Source organism: Salmo salar, chromosome ssa09 (genome assembly GCF_905237065.1).
Source record: "Salmo salar chromosome ssa09, Ssal_v3.1, whole genome shotgun sequence".
Classification (NCBI taxonomy): Eukaryota; Metazoa; Chordata; class Actinopteri; order Salmoniformes; family Salmonidae; genus Salmo; species Salmo salar.
The window spans coordinates 98,594,289-98,612,804 of record NC_059450.1 but is presented as its reverse complement, the minus strand read 5'-3'; the positions used below and the strand labels follow the sequence as shown (position 1 = coordinate 98,612,804).

General features: G+C 46.7%; 1 protein-coding gene across 3 annotated transcripts in view; it reads right to left on the bottom strand.

Moving 5' to 3' along the window:
* sncb (synuclein, beta) overlaps positions 1-18,516 on the bottom strand; it is a 201,834-nt gene that overhangs the window by 1,156 nt on the left and 182,162 nt on the right. The gene's annotated exons all lie outside the window — the stretch shown is intronic.

Genomic DNA, 18,516 nt, shown 5'->3' with positions numbered 1-18,516 from the left:
AGAGACAGAGAGAGGGAGACAGTATTAAATAGAGGAGAGAGAGACAGAGAGAGGGAGACAGTATTTAAATAGAGGAGAGCAAGACAGAGAGAGTGTCTGAGTCCCTATTCCCTTTATAGAGAGGCAGTGTCTGAGTCCCTATTCCCTTTATAGAGAGCCAGTGTCTGTGTCCCTATTCCCTTTATAGAGAGGCAGTGTCTATGTCCCTATAGAGAGCCAGTGTCTGTGTCCCTATTCCCTTTATAGAGAGCCAGTGTCTGAGTCCCTATTCCCTTTATAGAGAGGCAGTGTCTGAGTCCCTATTCCTTTTAGAGAGGGAGCCAGTGTCTGTGTCCCTATTCCCTTTAAAGAGAGCCAGTGTCTGTGTCCCTATTCCCTTAATAGAGAGCCAGTGTCTATGTCCCTATTCCCTTTATAGAGAGGCAGTGTCTGAGTCCCTATTCCCTTTATAGAGAGCCAGTGTCTGAGTCCCTATTCCCTTTATAGAGAGCCAGTGTCTGAGTCCCTATTCCCTTTATAGAGAGGCAGTGTCTGAGTCCCTATTCCCTTTATAGAGAGCCAGTGTCTGTGTCCCTATTCCCTTTATAGAGAGGCAGAGTCTATGTCCCTATAGAGAGCCAGTGTCTGAGTCCCTATTCCCTTTATAGAGAGCCAGTGTCTGAGTCCCTATTCCCTTTATAGAGAGCCAGTGTCTGTGTCCCTATTCCCTTTATAGAGAGCCAGTGTCTGAGTCCCTATTCCCTTTATAGAGAGGCAGTGTCTGAGTCCCTATTCCCGTTATAGAGAGCCAGTGTCTGAGTCCCTATTCCATTTATAGAGAGCCAGTGTCTGAGTCCCTATTCCCTTTATAGGGAGGCAGTGTCTGAGTCTCTATTCCCTTTATAGAGAGGCAGTGTCTGAGTCCCTATTCCCGTTATAGAGAGCCAGTGTCTGAGTCCCTATTCCATTTATAGAGAGCCAGTGTCTGAGTCCCTATTCCCTTTATAGGGAGGCAGTGTCTGAGTCTCTATTCCCTTTATAGAGAGGCAGTGTCTGAGTCCCTATTCCCGTTATAGAGAGCCAGTGTCTGAGTCCCTATTCCATTTATTGAGAGCCAGTGTCTGAGTCCCTATTCCCTTTATAGAGAGGCAGGGTCTGAGTCCCTATTCCCTTATAGAAAGCCAGTGTCTGTGTCCCCATTCCCTTTATAGAGAGGCAGTGTCTATGTCCCTATAGAGAGCCAGTGTCTGTGTCCCTATACCCTTTATAGAGAGGCAGTGTCTATGTCCGTATAGAGCCAGTGTCTGAGTCCCTATTCCATTTACAGAGAGGCAGTGTCTGAGTCCCTATTCCCTTTATAGAGAGCCAGTGTCTGTGTCCCTATTCCCTTTATAGAGAGGCAGTGTCTGAGTCCCTATTCCCTTTATAGAGAGCCAGTGTCTGTGTCCCTATTCCCTTTACAGAGAGGCAGTGTCTGAGTCCCTATTCGCTTTATAGAGAGGCAGTTTCTGAGTCTCTATTCCCTTTATAGAGAGCCAGTGTCTGTGTCCCTATTCCCTTTATAGAGAGGCAGTGTCTATGTACCTATAGAGAGCAAGTGTCTGTGTTCCTATTCCCTTTATAGAGTGCCAGTATCTGTGTCCCTATTCCCTTTACAGAGAGGCAGTGTCTGAGTCCCTATTCGCTTTATAGAGAGGCAGTTTCTGAGTCTCTATTCCCTTTATAGAGAGCCAGTGTCTGAGTCACTATTCCCTTTATAGAGAGGCAGTGTCTGAGTCCCTATTCCTTTTAGAGAGGGAGCCAGTGTCTGTGTCCCTATTCCCTTTATAGAGAGCCAGTGTCTGAGTCCCTATTCCCTTTATAGAGAGCCAGTGTCTGAGTCAATATTCCCTTTATAGAGAGGTAGTGTCTTTGTCTCTATTCTCTTTATAGAGAGGCAGTGTCTGAGTCCCTATTCCCTTTATAGAGGCAGTGTCTGAGTCCCTATTCCCGTTATAGGGAGCCAGTGTCTGAGTCCCTATTCCATTTATAGAGAGCCAGTGTCTGAGTCCCTATTCCCTTTATAGGGAGGCAGTGTCTGAGTCTCTATTCCCTTTATAGAGAGGCAGTGTCTATGTCCCTATAGAGAGCAAGTGTCTGTGTCCCTATTCCCTTTATAGAGAGCCAGTATCTGTGTCCCTATTCCCTTTACAGAGAGGCAGTGTCTGAGTCCCTATTCGCTTTATAGAGAGGCAGTTTCTGAGTCTCTATTCCCTTTATAGAGAGCCAGTGTCTGAGTCCCTATTCCCTTTATAGAGAGGCAGTGTCTGTGTCCCTATTCCCTTTAAAGAGAGCCAGTGTCTGTGTCCCTATTCCCTTAATAGAGAGCCAGTGTCTATGTCCCTATTCCCTTTATAGAGAGGCAGTGTCTGAGTCCCTATTCCCTTTATAGAGAGCCAGTGTCTGAGTCCCTATTCCCTTTATAGAGAGCCAGTGTCTGAGTCCCTATTCCCTTTATAGAGAGGCAGTGTCTGTGTCCCTATTCCCTTTATAGAGAGGCAGAGTCTATGTCCCTATAGAGAGCCAGTGTCTGAGTCCCTATTCCCTTTATAGAGAGCCAGTGTCTGAGTCAATATTCCCTTTATAGAGAGGTAGTGTCTTTGTCTCTATTCTCTTTATAGAGAGGCAGTGTCTGAGTCCCTATTCCCGTTATAGAGAGCCAGTGTCTGAGTCCCTATTCCATTTATAGAGAGCCAGTGTCTGAGTCCCTATTCCCTTTATAGGGAGGCAGTGTCTGAGTCTCTATTCCCTTTATAGAGAGGCAGTGTCTGAGTCCCTATTCCTTTTATAGAGAGCCAGTGTCTGAGTCCCTATTCCCTTTATAGAGAGCCAGTGTCTATGTCCCTATTCCCCTTATAGAGAGCCAGTGTCTGTGTCCCTATTCCTTTTATAGAGAGGCAGTGTCTGAGTCCCTATTTCCTTTATAGAGAGACAGTGTCTATGTCCCTATTCCCTTTATAGAGAGCCAGTGTCTGTGTCCCTATTCCCTCTATAGAGAGCCAGTGTCTGTGTCCCTATTCCCTTTATAGAGAGCCAGTGTCTGTGTCCCTATTCCCTTTATAGAGAGGCAGTGTCTGAGTCCCTATTCCCTTTATAGAGAGGTAGTGTCTGAGTCCCTATAGAGAGGCAGTGTCTGAGTCCCTATTCCCTTTATAGAGAGGCAGTGTCTGAGTCCCTATTCCCTTTAAAGATAGGCAGTGTCTGAGTCCCTATTCCCTTTATAGAGGCAGTGTCTGTGTCCCTATAGAGAGGCAGTGTCTGAGTCCCTATTCCCTTTATAGAGAGGCAGTGTCTGAGTCCCTATTCCCTTTATAGAGAGCCAGTGTCTCTGTCCCTATTCCCTTTATAGAGAGGCAGTGTCTCTACAGAGAGCCAGTGTCTGTGTCCCTATTCCCTTTATAGAGAGCCAGTGTCTGAGTCCCTATTCCATTTATAGAGAGGCAGTGTCTGAGTCCCTTTTCCCTTTATAGAGAGCCAGTGTCTGAGTCCCTATTCCCTTTATAGAGAGCGAGTGTCTGTGTCCCTATAGAGAGCCAGTGTCTATGTCCCTATTCCCTTTATAGAGAGCCAGTGTCTGTGTCCCTATTCCCTTTATAGAGAGGCAGAGTCTATGTCCCTATAGAGAGCCAGTGTCTGAGTCCCTATTCCCTTTATAGAGAGCAAGTGTCTGAGTCAATATTCCCTTTATAGAGAGGTAGTGTCTTTGTCTCTATTCTCTTTATAGAGAGGCAGTGTCTGAGTCCCTATTCCCTTTATAGAGAGGCAGTGTCTGAGTCCCTATTCCCGTTATAGAGAGCCAGTGTCTGAGTCCCTATTCCATTTATAGAGAGCCAGTGTCTGAGTCCCTATTCCCTTTATAGGGAGGCAGTGTCTGAGTCTCTATTCCCTTTATAGAGAGGCAGTGTCTGAGTCCCTATTCCTTTTATAGAGAGCCAGTGTCTGAGTCCCTATTCCCTTTATAGAGAGCCAGTGTCTATGTCCCTATTCCCCTTATAGAGAGCCAGTGTCTGTGTCCCTATTCCTTTTATAGAGAGGCAGTGTCTGAGTCCCTATTTCCTTTATAGAGAGAGTGTCTATGTCCCTATTCCCTTTATAGAGAGCCAGTGTCTGTGTCCCTATTCCCTCTATAGAGAGCCAGTGTCTGTGTCCCTATTCCCTTTATAGAGAGCCAGTGTCTGTGTCCCTATTCCCTTTATAGAGAGGCAGTGTCTGAGTCCCTATTCCCTTTATAGAGAGGCAGTGTCTGAGTCCCTATAGAGAGGCAGTGTCTGAGTCCCTATTCCCTTTATAGAGAGGCAGTGTCTGAGTCCCTATTCCCTTTAAAGAGAGGCAGTGTCTGAGTCCCTATTCCCTTTATAGAGGCAGTGTCTGTGTCCCTATAGAGAGGCAGTGTCTGAGTCCCTATTCCCTTTATACAGAGGCAGTGTCTGAGTCCCTATTCCCTTTATAGAGAGGCAGTGTCTGAGTCCCTATTCCTTTTAGAGAGGGAGCCAGTGTCTGTGTCTCTATTCCCTTTAAAGAGAGCCAGTGTCTGTGTCCCTATTCCCTTTATAGAGAGCCAGTGTCTATGTCCATATTCCCTTTATAGAGAGGCAGTGTCTGAGTCCCTATTCCCTTTATAGAGAGCCAGTGTCTCTGTCCCTATTCCCTTTATAGAGAGGCAGTGTCTATGTCCCTACAGAGAGCCAGTGTCTGTGTCCCTATTCCCTTTATAGAGAGCCAGTGTCTGAGTCCCTATTCCATTTACAGAGAGGCAGTGTCTGAGTCCCTATTCCCTTTATAGAGAGCCAGTGTCTGAGTCCCTATTCCCTTTATAGAGAGCGAGTGTCTGTGTCCCTATAGAGAGCCAGTGTCTATGTCCCTATTCCCTTTATAGAGAGGCAGTGTCTGTGTCCCTATTCCCTTTATAGAGAGCCAGTGTCTGTGTCCCTATTCCCTTTATAGAGAGCCAGTGTCTGAGTCCCTATTCCCTTTAAAGAGAGGCAGTGTCCGTGTCCATATTCCCTTTATAGAGAGGCAGTGTCTGAGTCCCTATTCCCGTTATAGAGAGCCAGTGTCTGAGTCCCTATTCCATTTATAGAGAGGCAGTGTCTATGTCCCTATAGAGAGCAAGTGTCTGTGTCCCTATTCCCTTTATAGAGAGCCAGTATCTGTGTCCCTATTCCCTTTACAGAGAGGCAGTGTCTGAGTCCCTATTCGCTTTATAGAGAGGCAGTTTCTGAGTCTCTATTCCCTTTATAGAGAGCCAGTGTCTGAGTCCCTATTCCCTTTATAGAGAGCGAGTGTCTGTGTCCCTATAGAGAGCCAGTGTCTATGTCCCTATTCCCTTTATAGAGAGCATGTGTCTGTGTCCCTATTCCCTTTATAGAGAGGCAGTGTCTGTGTCCCTATTCCCTCTATAGAGAGCCAGTGTCTGTTTCCCTATTCCCTTTATAGAGAGCCAGTGTCTATGTCCCGATTCCCTCTATAGAGAGCCAGTGTCTGTGTCCCTATTCCCTCTATAGAGAGCCAGTGTCTGTGTCCCTATTCCCTTTATAGAGAGCCAGTGTCTGAGTCCCTATTCCCTTTAAAGAGAGGCAGTGTCCGTGTCCATATTCCCTTTATAGAGAGGCAGTGTCTGAGTCCCTATTCCCGTTATAGAGAGCCAGTGTCTGAGTCCCTATTCCATTTATAGAGAGGCAGTGTCTATGTCCCTATAGAGAGCAAGTGTCTGAGTCCCTATTCCCTTTAAAGAGAGGCAGTGTCCGTGTCCATATTCCCTTTATAGAGAGCCAGTATCTGTGTCCCTATTCCCTTTACAGAGAGGCAGTGGCTGAGTCCCTATTCACTTTATAGAGATGCAGTTTCTGAGTCTCTATTCCCTTTATAGAGAGCCAGTGTCTGAGTCCCTATTCCCTTTATAGAGAGGCAGTGTCTGAGTCCCTATTCCTTTTAGAGAGGGAGCCAGTGTCTGTGTCCCTATTCCCTTTATAGAGAGCCAGTGTCTGAGTCCCTATTCCCTTTATAGAGAGCCAGTGTCTGAGTCCCTATTCCCTTTATAGAGAGCCAGTGTCTGAGTCAATATTCCCTTTATAGAGAGGTAGTGTCTTTGTCTCTATTCTCTTTATAGAGAGGCAGTGTCTGAGTCCCTATTCCCTTTATAGAGGCAGTGTCTGAGTCCCTATTCCCGTTATAGAGAGCCAGTGTCTGAGTCCCTATTCCATTTATAGAGAGCCAGTGTCTGAGTCCCTATTCCCTTTATAGGGAGGCAGTGTCTGAGTCTCTATTCCCTTTATAGAGAGGCAGTGTCTGAGTCCCTATTCCTTTTATAGAGAGCCAGTGTCTGAGTCCCTATTCCCTTTATAGAGAGCCAGTGTCTATGTCCCTATTCCCCTTATAGAGAGCCAGTGTCTGTGTCCCTATTCCCTTTATAGAGAGGCAGTGTCTGAGTCCCTATTTCCTTTATAGAGAGACAGTGTCTGTGTCCCTATTCCCTTTATAGAGAGGCAGTGTCTGTGTCCCTATTCCCTCTATAGAGAGCCAGTGTCTGTGTCCCTATTCCCTTTATAGAGAGCCAGTGTCTGTGTCCCTATTCCCTTTACAGAGAGGCAGTCTCTGAGTCCCCATTCCCTTCATAGAGAGGCAGTGTCTGAGTCCCTATAGAGAGGCAGTGTCTGAGTCCCTATTCCCTTTATAGAGAGGCAGTGTCTGAGTCCCTATTCCCTTTAAAGAGAGGCAGTGTCTGAGTCCCTATTCCCTTTATACAGAGGCAGTGTCTGAGTCCCTATTCCCTTTATAGAGAGGCAGTGTCTGAGTCCCTATTCATTTTAGAGAGGGAGCCAGTGTCTGTGTCCCTATTCCCTTTAAAGAGAGCCAGTGTCTGTGTCCCTATTCCCTTTATAGAGAGCCAGTGTCTCTGTCCCTATTCCCTTTATAGAGAGGCAGTGTCTATGTCCCTACAGAGAGCCAGTGTCTGTGTCCCTATTCCCTTTATAGAGAGCCAGTGTCTGAGTCCCTATTCCATTTACAGAGAGGCAGTGTCTGAGTCCCTATTCCCTTTATAGAGAGCCAGTGTCTGAGTCCCTATTCCCTTTATAGAGAGCGAGTGTCTGTGTCCCTATAGAGAGCCAGTGTCTATGTCCCTATTCCCTTTATAGAGAGCCAGTGTCTGTGTCCCTATTCCCTTTATAGAGAGGCAGTGTCTGTGTCCCTATTCCCTCTATAGAGAGCCAGTGTCTGTGTCCCTATTCCCTTTATAGAGAGCCAGTGTCTATGTCCCTATTCCCTCTATAGAGAGCCAGTGTCTGTGTCCCTATTCCCTCTATAGAGAGCCAGTGTCTGTGTCCCTATTCCCTTTATAGAGAGCCAGTGTCTGAGTACCTATTCCCTTTAAAGAGAGGCAGTGTCCGTGTCCATATTCCCTTTATAGAGAGGCAGTGTCTGAGTCCCTATTCCCGTTATAGAGAGCCAGTGTCTGAGTCCCTATTCCATTTATAGAGAGCCAGTTTCTGAGTCCCTATTCCCTTTATAGAGAGGCAGTGTCTGAGTCCCTATTCCCGTTATAGAGAGCCAGTGTCTGTGTCCCTATTCCCTTTATAGAGAGGCAGTGTCTATGTCCCTATAGAGAGCCAGTGTCTGAGTCCCTATTCCCTTTATAGAGAGCCAGTGTCTGAGTCAATATTCCTTTTATAGAGAGGTAGTGTCTTTGTCTCTATTCTCTTTATAGAGAGGCAGTGTCTGAGTCCCTATTCCCTTTATAGAGAGGCAGTGTCTGAGTCCCTATTCCCGTTATAGAGAGCCAGTGTCTGAGTCCCTATTCCATTTATAGAGAGCCAGTGTCTGAGTCCCTATTCCCTTTATAGGGAGGCAGTGTCTGAGTCTCTATTCCCTTTATAGAGAGGCAGTGTCTGAGTCCCTATTCCCGTTATAGAGAGCCAGTGTCTGAGTCCCTATTCCATTTATTGAGAGCCAGTGTCTGAGTCCCTATTCCCTTTATAGAGAGGCAGGGTCTGAGTCCCTATTCCCTTAGAGAAAGCCAGTGTCTGTGTCCCCATTCCCTTTATAGAGAGGCAGTGTCTATGTCCCTATAGAGAGCCAGTGTCTGTGTCCCTATACCCTTTATAGAGAGGCAGTGTCTATGTCCCTATAGAGCCAGTGTCTGAGTCCCTATTCCATTTACAGAGAGGCAGTGTCTGAGTCCCTATTCCCTTTATAGAGAGCCAGTGTCTGTGTCCCTATTCCCTTTACAGAGAGGCAGTGTCTGAGTCCCTATTCGCTTTATAGAGAGGCAGTTTCTGAGTCTCTATTCCCTTTATAGAGAGCCAGTGTCTGTGTCCCTATTCCCTTTATAGAGAGGCAGTGTCTATTTCCCTATAGAGAGCAAGTGTCTGTGTCCCTATTCCCTTTATAGAGAGCCAGTGTCTGAGTCCCTATTCCCTTTATAGAGGGGCAGTGTCTGAGTCCCTATTCCTTTTAGAGAGGGAGCAAGTGTCTGTGTCCCTATTCCCTTTATAGAGAGCCAGTGTCTATGTCCCTATTCCCTTTACAGAGAGGCATTGTCTGAGTCCCTATTCCCTTTACAGAGAGCCAGTGTCTAAGTCCCTATTCCCTTTATTGAGAGCCAGTGTCAGAGTCCCTATTCCTTTTATAGAGAGCCAGTGTCTGAGTCCCTATTCCTTTTATAGAGAGCCAGTGTCTGAGTCCCTATTCCTTTTATAGAGAGCCAGTGTCTGAGTCCCTATTCCCTTTATAGAGAGCCAGTGTCTATGTCCCTATTCCCCTTATAGAGAGCCAGTGTCTGTGTCCCTATTCCTTTTATAGAGAGGCAGTGTCTGAGTCCCTATTTCCTTTATAGAGAGACAGTGTCTATGTCCCTATTCCCTTTATAGAGAGCCAGTGTCAGTGTCCCTATTCCCTCTATAGAGAGCCAGTGTCTGTGTCCCTATTCCCTTTATAGAGAGCCAGTGTCAATGTCCCTATTCCCTTTATAGAGAGGCAGTGTCTGAGTGCCTATTCCCTTTATAGAGAGGCAGTGTCTGAGTCCCTATAGAGAGGCAGTGTCTGAGTCCCTATTCCCTTTATAGAGAGGCAGTGTCTGAGTCCCTATTCCCTTTAAAGAGAGGCAGTGTCTGAGTCGCTATTCCCTTTATAGAGGCAGTGTCTGTGTCCCTATAGAGAGGCAGTGTCTGAGTCCCTATTCCCTTTATACAGAGGCAGTGTCTGAGTCCCTATTCCCTTCATAGAGAGGCAGTGTCTGAGTCCCTATTCCTTTTAGAGAGGGAGCCAGTGTCTGTGTCCCTATTCCCTTTATAGAGAGCAAGTGTCTATGTCCCTATTCCCTTTTTAGAGAGGCAGTGTCTGAGTCCCTATGCCCTTTATAGAGAGCCAGTGTCTCTGTCCCTATTCCCTTTATAGAGAGGCAGTGTCTATGTCCCTACAGAGAGCCAGTGTCTGTGTCCCTATTCCATTATAGAGAGGCAGTGTCTGAGTCCCTATTCCCTTTATAGAGAGCCAGTGTCTGAGTCCCTATTCCCTTTATAGAGAGCGAGTGTCTGTGTCCCTATAGAGAAGCAGTGTCTGTGTCCCTATTCCCTTTATAGAGAGGCAGTGTATGAATCCCTATTCCCTTTATAGAGAGGCAGTGTCTGAGTCCCTATTCCCCTTATAGAGAGCCAGTGTCTGAGTCCCTGTTCCTTTAATAGAGAGCCAGTGTCTGAGTCCCTATTCCCTTTATAGAGAGCCAGTGTCTATGTCCCTATTCCCTTTATAGAGAGCCAGTGTCTGTGTCCCTATTCCCTTTATAGAGAGGCAGTGTCTGTGTCCCTATTCCCTCTATAGAGAGCCAGTGTCTGTGTCCCTATTCCCTTTATAGAGAGCCAGTGTCTATGTCCCTATTCCCTCTATAGAGAGCCAGTGTCTGTGTCCCTATTCTCTCTATAGAGAGCCAGTGTCTGTGTCCCTATTCCATTTATAGAGAGCCAGTGTCTGAGTCCCTATTCCCTTTAAAGAGAGGCAGTGTCTGTGTCCCTATTCCCTTTATAGAGAGGCAGTGTCTGAGTCCCTATTCCCGTTATAGAGAGCCAGTGTCTGAGTCCCTATTCCATTTATAGAGAGCCAGTTTCTGAGTCCCTATTCCCTTTATAGAGAGGCAGTGTCTGAGTCCCTATTCCCGTTATAGAGAGCCAGTGTCTGAGTCCCTATTCCATTTATAGAGAGCCAGTCTCTGAGTCCCTATTCCCTTTATAGAGAGGCAGGGTCTGAGTCCCTATTCCCTTATAGAAAGCCAGTGTCTGTGTCCCCATTCCCTTTATAGAGAGGCAGTGTCTATGTCCCTATAGAGAGCCAGTGTCTGTGTCCCTATTCCCTTTATAGAGAGGCAGTGTCTATGTCCCTATAGAGCCAGTGTCTGAGTCCCTATTCCCTTTACAGAGAGGCAGTGTCTGAGTCCCTATCCCCTTTATAGAGAGCCAGTGACTGTGTCCCTATTCCCATTATAGAGAGGCAGTGTCTGAGTCCCTATTCGCTTTATAGAGAGGCAGTTTATGAGTCTCTATTCCCTTTATAGAGAGCCAGTGTCTGTGTCCCTATTCCCTTTATAGAGAGGCAGTGTCTATGTCACTATAGAGAGCGAGTGTCTATGTCCCTATTCCCTTTATAGAGAGCCAGTGTCTGAGTCCCTGTTCCTTTTATAGAGAGCCAGTGTCTGAGTCCCTATTCCCTTTATAGAGAGGCAGTGTCTATGTCCCTATAGAGAGCAAGTGTCTGTGTCCCTATTCCCTTTATAGAGAGCCAGTATCTGAGTCGATGTTCCTTTTATAGAGAGCCAGTGTCTGAGTCCCTATTCCCTTTATAGAGAGCCAGTGTCTATGTCCCTATTCCCTTTAAAGAGAGCCAGTGTATGTGTCCCTATTCCCTTTATAGAGAGGCAGTGTCTATGTCTCTATAGAGCCAGTGTCTGAGTCCCTATTCCCTTTACAGAGAGGCAGTGTCTGAGTCACTATCCCCTTTATAGAGAGCCAGTGACTGTGTCCCTATTCCCATAATAGAGAGGCAGTGTCTGAGTCCCTATTCCCGTTATATAGAGCCAGTGTCTGTGTCCCTATTCCCTTTATAGCGAGGCAGTGTCTGTGTCCCTATTCCCTTTATAGAGAGGCAGTGTCTGAGTCCCTATTCCCTTTATAGAGAGGCAGTGTCTGAGTCCCTATTCCCTTTATAGAGAGGCAGTGTCTGTGTCCCTATTCCCTTCATAGAGAGCCAGTGTCTGTGTCCCTATTCCCTTTATAGAGAGGCAGTGTCTGAGTCTCTATTTTCCTTTTATAGAGAGGCAGAGTCTGTGTCCATATTCCCTTTAGAGAGAGGCAGTGTCTGAGACCCTATTCCCTTTATAGAGAGGCAGTGTCTGTGTCCCTATAGAGAGGCAGTGTCTATGTCCCTATTCCCTTTATAGAGACGCAGTGTCTGAGTCCTTATTGCCTTTATAGAGAGGAAGTGTCTGAGTCCCTATTCCCTTTATAGAGAGCGAGTGTCTGTGTCCCTATAGAGAAGCAGTGTCTGTGTCCCTATTCCCTTTATAGAGAGGCAGTGTCTGAGTCCCTATTCCCTTTATAGAGAGGCAGTGTCTGAGTCCCTATTCCCTTTATAGAGAGGCAGTGTCTGAGTCCCTATTCCCCTTATAGAGTTCCAGTGTGTGAGTCCCTGTTCCTTTAATAGAGAGCCAGTGTCTGAGTCCCTATTCCCTTTATAGAGAGCCAGTGTCTATGTCCCTCTTCCCTTTATAGAGAGCCAGTGTCTGTGTCCCTATTCCCTTTATAGAGAGGCAGTGTCTGTGTCCCTATTCCCTCTGTAGAGAGCCAGTGTCTGTGTCCCTATTCCCTTTATAGAGAGCCAGTGTCTATGTCCCTATTCCCTCTATAGAGAGCCAGTGTCTGTGTCCCTATTCCCTCTATAGAGAGCCAGTGTCTGTGTCCCTATTCCCTTTATAGAGAGCCAGTGTCTGAGTCCCTATTCCCTTTAAAGAGAGGCAGTGTCCGTGTCCCTATTCCCTTTATAGAGAGGCAGGGTCTGAGTCCCTATTCCCGTTATAGAGAGCCAGTGTCTGTGTCCCTATTCCATTTATAGAGGCAGTGTCTATGTCCCTATAGAGAGCCAGTGTCTGTGTCCCTATTCCCTTTATAGAGAGGCAGTGTCTGTGTCCCTATAGAGCCAGTGTCTGAGTCCCTATTCCCTTTACAGAGAGGCAGTGTCTGAGTCCCTATTCCCTTTATAGAGAGCCAGTGACTGTGTCCCTATTCCCATTATAGAGAGGCAGTGTCTGAGTCCCTATTCGCTTTATAGAGAGGCAGTTTATGAGTCTCTATTCCCTTTATAGAGAGCCAGTGTCTGAGTCCCTATTCCCTTTATAGAGAGGCAGTGTCTATGTCCCTATAGAGAGCAAGTGTCTGTGTCCCTATTCCCTTTATAGAGAGCCAGTATCTGAGTCGATGTTCCTTTTATAGAGAGCCAGTGTCTGAGTCCCTATTCCCTTTATAGAGAGGCAGTGTCTATGTCTCTATAGAGCCAGTGTCTGAGTCCCTATTCCCTTTACAGAGAGGCAGTGTCTGAGTCCCTATTCCCTTTACAGAGAGGCAGTGTCTGAGTCACTATCCCCTTTATAGAGAGCCAGTCACTGTGTCCCTATTCCCATAATAGAGAGGCAGTGTCTGAGTCCCTATTCCCGTTATATAGAGCCAGTGTCTGAGGCCCTATTCCCTTTATAGAGAGGCAGTGTCTGAGTCCCTATTCCCTTTATAGAGAGGCAGTGTCTGTGTCCCTATTCCCTTCATAGAGAGCCAGTGTCTGTGTCCCTATTCCCTTTATAGAGAGCCAGTGTCTGTGTCCCTATTCCCTTTATAGAGAGGCAGTGTCTGAGTCTCTATTTCCCTTTTATAGAGAGGCAGAGTCTGTGTCCATATTCCCTTTATAGAGAGGCAGTGTCTGAGTCCCTATTCCCTTTATAGAGAGGCAGTGTCTGAGACCCTATTCCCTTTATAGAGAGGCAGTGTCTGTGTCCCTATAGAGAGGCAGTGTCTGTGTCACTATTCCCTTTATAGAGAGCGCAGTGTCTGAGTCCCTATTGCCTTTATAGAGAGGCAGTGTCTGAGTCCCTATTCCCTTTATAGAGAGGCAGTGTCTGAGTCCCTATTCCCCTTATAGAGTTCCAGTGTCTGTGTCCCTGTTCCTTTAATAGAGAGCCAGTGTCTGAGTCCCTATTCCCTTTATAGAGAGCCAGTGTCTGTGTCCCTATTCCCTTTATAGAGAGCCAGTGTCTGTGTCCCTATTCCCTTTATAGAGAGGCAGTGTCTGTGTCCCTATTCCCTTTATAGAGAGCCAGTGTCTGAGTCCCTATTCCCTTTATAGAGAGCCAGTGTCTGAGTCCCTATTCCCTTTATAGAGAGGCAGTGTCTGTGTCCCTATTCCCTTTATAGAGAGCCAGTGTCTGTGTCCCTATTCCCTTTATAGAGAGGCAGTGTCTGAGTCCCTATTCCCTTTATAGAGAGGCAGTGTCTGAGTCCCTATTCCCTTTATAGAGAGCCAGTGTCTGTGTCCCTATTCCCTTTATAGAGAGGCAGTGTCTGTGTCCCTATTCCATTTATAGAGAGCCAGTGTCTGAGTCCCTATTCCCTTTATAGAGAGGCAGTGTCTGTGTCCCTATGAGAGCCAGTGTCTGAGTCCCTATTCCCTTTATAGAGAGGCAGTGTCTGAGTCCCTATTCCCTTTATAGAGAGCCAGTGTCTGTGTCCCTATTCCCTTTATAGAGAGGCAGTGTCTGAGTCCCTATTCCCTTTATAGAGAGCCAGTGTCTGTGTCCCTATTCCCTTTATAGAGAGGCAGTGTCTATGTCCCTATAGAGAGCCAGTGTCTGAGTCCCTATTCCCTTTATAGAGAGCCAGTGTCTGAGTCCCTATTCGCTTTATAGAGAGGCAGTTTATGAGTCTCTATTCCCTTTATAGAGAGCCAGTGTCTGTGTCCCTATTCCCTTTATAGAGAGGCAGTGTCTATGTCCCTATAGAGAGCAAGTGTCTGTGTCCCTATTCCCTTTATAGAGAGCCAGTATCTGAGTCGATGTTCCTTTTATAGAGAGCCAGTGTCTGAGTCCCTATTCCCTTTATAGAGAGCCAGTGTCTATGTCCCTATTCCACTTATAGAGAGCCAGTGTCTGTGTCCCTATTCCTTTTATAGAGAGGCAGTGTCTGAGTCCCTATTTCCTTTATAGAGAGACAGTGTCTATGTCCCTATTCCCTTTATAGAGAGGCAGTGTCAGTGTCCCTATTCCCTTTATAGAGAGCCAGTGTCTGTGTCCCTATTCCCTTTATAGAGAGCCAGTGTCTATGTCCCTATTCCCTTTATAGAGAGGCAGTGTCTGAGTCCCTATTCCCTTTATAGAGAGGCAGTGTCTGAGTCCCTATAGAGAGGCAGTGTCTGAGTCCCTATTCCCTTTATAGAGAGGCTGTGTCTGAGTCCCTATTCCCTTTAAAGAGAGGCAGTGTCTGAGTCGCTATTCCCTTTATAGAGGCAGTGTCTGTGTCCCTATAGAGAGGCAGTGTCTGAGTCCCTATTCCCTTTATACAGAGGCAGTGTCTGAGTCCCTATTCCCTTCATAGAGAGGCAGTGTCTGAGTCCCTATTCCTTTTAGAGAGGGAGCCAGTGTCTGTGTCCCTATTCCCTTTATAGAGAGCCAGTGTCTATGTCCCTATTCCCTTTTTAGAGAGGCAGTGTCTGAGTCCCTATGCCCTTTATAGAGAGCCAGTGTCTCTGTCCCTATTCCCTTTATAGAGAGGCAGTGTCTATGTCCCTACAGAGAGCCAGTGTCTGTGTCCCTATTCCCTTTATAGAGAGGCAGTGTCTGTGTCCCTATTCCCTCTATAGAGAGCCAGTGTCTGTGTCCCTATTCCCTCTATAGAGAGCCAGTGTCTGTGTCCCTATTCCCTTTATAGAGAGGCAGTGTCTGTGTCCCTATTCCCTCTATAGAGAGCCAGTGTCTGTGTCCCTATTCCCTTTATAGAGAGCCAGTGTCTGTGTCCCTATTCCCTTTATAGAGAGGCAGTGTCTGTGTCCCTATTCCCTTTATAGAGAGGCAGTGTCTGAGTCCCTATTCCCGTTATAGAGAGCCAGTGTCTGAGTCCCTATTCCATTTATAGAGAGCCAGTTTCTGAGTCCCTATTCCCTTTATAGAGAGGCAGTGTCTGAGTCCCTATTCCCGTTATAGAGAGCCAGTGTCTGAGTCCCTATTCCATTTATAGAGAGCCAGTCTCTGAGTCCCTATTCCCTTTATAGAGAGGCAGGGTCTGAGTCCCTATTCCCTTATAGAAAGCCAGTGTCTGTGTCCCTATTCCCTTTATAGAGAGGCAGTGTCTGTGTCCCTATAGAGAGCCAGTGTCTGTGTCCCTATTCCCTTTATAGAGAGGCAGTGTCTATGTCCCTATAGAGCCAGTGTCTGAGTCCCTATTCCCTTTACAGAGAGGCAGTGTCTGAGTCCCTATCCCCTTTATAGAGAGCCAGTGACTGTGTCCCTATTCCCATTATAGAGAGGCAGTGTCTGAGTCCCTATTCGCTTTATAGAGAGGCAGTTTATGAGTCTCTATTCCCTTTATAGAGAGCCAGTGTCTGTGTCCCTATTCCCTTTATAGAGAGGCAGTGTCTGTGTCACTATAGAGAGCAAGTGTCTATGTCCCTATTCCCTTTATAGAGAGCCAGTGTCTATGTCCATATTCCCTTTATAGAGAGCCAGTGTCTGTGTCCCTATTCCCTGTATAGAGAGGCAGTGTCTTTGTCCCTATTCCCTATATAGAGAGCCAGTGTCTGTGTCCCTATTCCCTTTATAGAGAGCCAGTGTCTATGTCCCTATTCCCTCTATAGAGAGCCAGTGTCTGTGTCCCTATTCTCTCTATAGAGAGCCAGTGTCTGTGTCCCTATTCCCTTTATAGAGAGCCAGTGTCTGAGTCCCTATTCCCTTTAAAGAGAGGCAGTGTCTGTGTCCCTATTCCCTTTATAGAGAGGCAGTGTCTGAGTCCCTATTCCCGTTATAGAGAGCCAGTGTCTGAGTCCCTATTCCATTTATAGAGAGCCAGTGTCTGAGTCCCTATTCCCTTTATAGAGAGGCAGTGTCTGAGTCCCTATTCCCGTTATAGAGAGCCAGTGTCTGAGTCCCTATTCCATTTATAGAGAGCCAGTCTCTGAGTCCCTATTCCCTTTATAGAGAGGCAGTGTCTGAGTCCCTATTCCCTTATAGAGAGGCAGTGTCTGTGTCCCTATTCCCTTTATAGAGAGGCAGTGTCTGTGTCCCTATAGAGAGCCAGTGTCTGTGTCCCTATTCCCTTTATAGAGAGGCAGTGTCTATGTCCCTATAGAGCCAGTGTCTGAGTCCGTATTCCCTTTACAGAGAGGCAGTGTCTGAGTCCCTATTCCCTTTATAGAGAGCCAGTGTCTGTGTCCCTATTCCCATTATAGAGAGGCAGTGTCTGAGTCCCTATTCGCTTTATAGAGAGGCAGTTTCTGAGTCCCTATTCCCTTTATAGAGAGCCAGTGTCTGTGTCCCTATTCCCTTTATAGAGAGGCAGTGTCTATGTCACTATAGAGAGCAAGTGTCTATGTCCCTATTCCCTTTATAGAGAGCCAGTGTCTGAGTAACTGTTCCTTTTATAGAGAGCCAGTGTCTGAGTCCCTATTCCCTTTATAGAGAGGCAGTGTCTATGTCCCTATAGAGAGCAAGTGTCTGTGTCCCTATTCCCTTTATAGAGAGCCAGTTTCTGAGTCCCTATTCCCTTTATAGAGAGGCAGTGTCTGAGTCCCTATTCCCGTTATAGAGAGCCAGTGTCTGAGTCCCTATTCCATTTATAGAGAGCCAGTCTCTGAGTCCCTATTCCCTTTATAGAGAGGCAGGGTCTGAGTCCCTATTCCCTTATAGAAAGCCAGTGTCTGTGTCCCCATTCCCTTTATAGAGAGGCAGTGTCTGTGTCCCTATAGAGAGCCAGTGTCTGTGTCCCTATTCCCTTTATAGAGAGGCAGTGTCTGTGTCCCTATAGAGCCAGTGTCTGAGTCCCTATTCCCTTTACAGAGAGGCAGTGTCTGAGTCCCTATCCCCTTTATAGAGAGCCAGTGACTGTGTCCCTATTCCCATTATAGAGAGGCAGTGTCTGAGTCCCTATTCGCTTTATAGAGAGGCAGTTTATGAGTCTCTATTCCCTTTATAGAGAGCCAGTGTCTGTGTCCCTATTCCCTTTATAGAGAGGCAGTGTCTATGTCACTATAGAGAGCAAGTGTCTATGTCCCTATTCCCTTTATAGAGAGCCAGTGTCTGAGTAACTGTTCCTTTTATAGAGAGCCAGTGTCTGAGTCCCTATTCCCGTTATAGAGAGCCAGTGTCTGAGTCCCTATTCCATTTATAGAGAGCCAGTCTCTGAGTCCCTATTCCCTTTATAGAGAGGCAGGGTCTGAGTCCCTATTCCCTTATAGAAAGCCAGTGTCTGTGTCCCCATTCCCTTTATAGAGAGGCAGTGTCTATGTCCCTATAGAGAGCCAGTGTCTGTGTCCCTATTCCCTTTATAGAGAGGCAGTGTCTATGTCCCTATAGAGCCAGTGTCTGAGTCCGTATTCCCTTTACAGAGAGGCAGTGTCTGAGTCCCTATCCCCTTTATAGAGAGCCAGTGACTGTGTCCCTATTCCCATTATAGAGAGGCAGTGTCTGAGTCCCTATTCGCTTTATAGAGAGCCAGTGTCTATGTCCCTATTCCCTTTAAAGAGAGCCAGTGTATGTGTCCCTATTCCCTTTATAGAGAGGCAGTGTCTATGTCCCTATAGAGAGCAAGTGTCTGTGTCCCTATTCCCTTTATAGAGAGCGAGTATCTGAGTCGATGTTCCTTTTATAGAGAGCCAGTGTCTGAGTCCCTATTCCCTTTATAGAGAGCCAGTGTCTATGTCCCTATTCCCTTTAAAGAGAGCCAGTGTATGTGTCCCTATTCCCTTTATAGAGAGGCAGTGTCTATGTCTCTATAGAGCCAGTGTCTGAGTCCCTATTCCCTTTACAGAGAGGCACTGTCTGAGTCACTATCCCCTTTATAGAGAGCCAGTGACTGTGTCCCTATTCCCATAATAGAGAGGCAGTGTCTGAGTCCCTATTCCCGTTATATAGAGCCAGTGTCTGTGTCCCTAATCCCTTTATAGCGAGGCAGTGTCTGTGTCCCTATTCCCTTTATAGAGAGGCAGTGTCTGAGTCCCTATTCCCTTTATAGAGAGGCAGTGTCTGAGTCCCTATTCCCTTTATAGAGAGGCAGTGTCTGTGTCCCTATTCCCTTTATAGAGAGCCAGTGTCTGTGTCCCTATTCCTTTTACAGAGAGCCAGTGTCTGAGTCCCTATTCCCTTTATAGAGAGGCAGTGTCTGAGTCTCTATTTTCCTTTATAGAGAGGCAGAGTCTGTGTCCATATTCCCTTTAGAGAGAGGCAGTGTCTGAGTACCTATTCCCTTTAAAGAGAGGCAGTGTCTG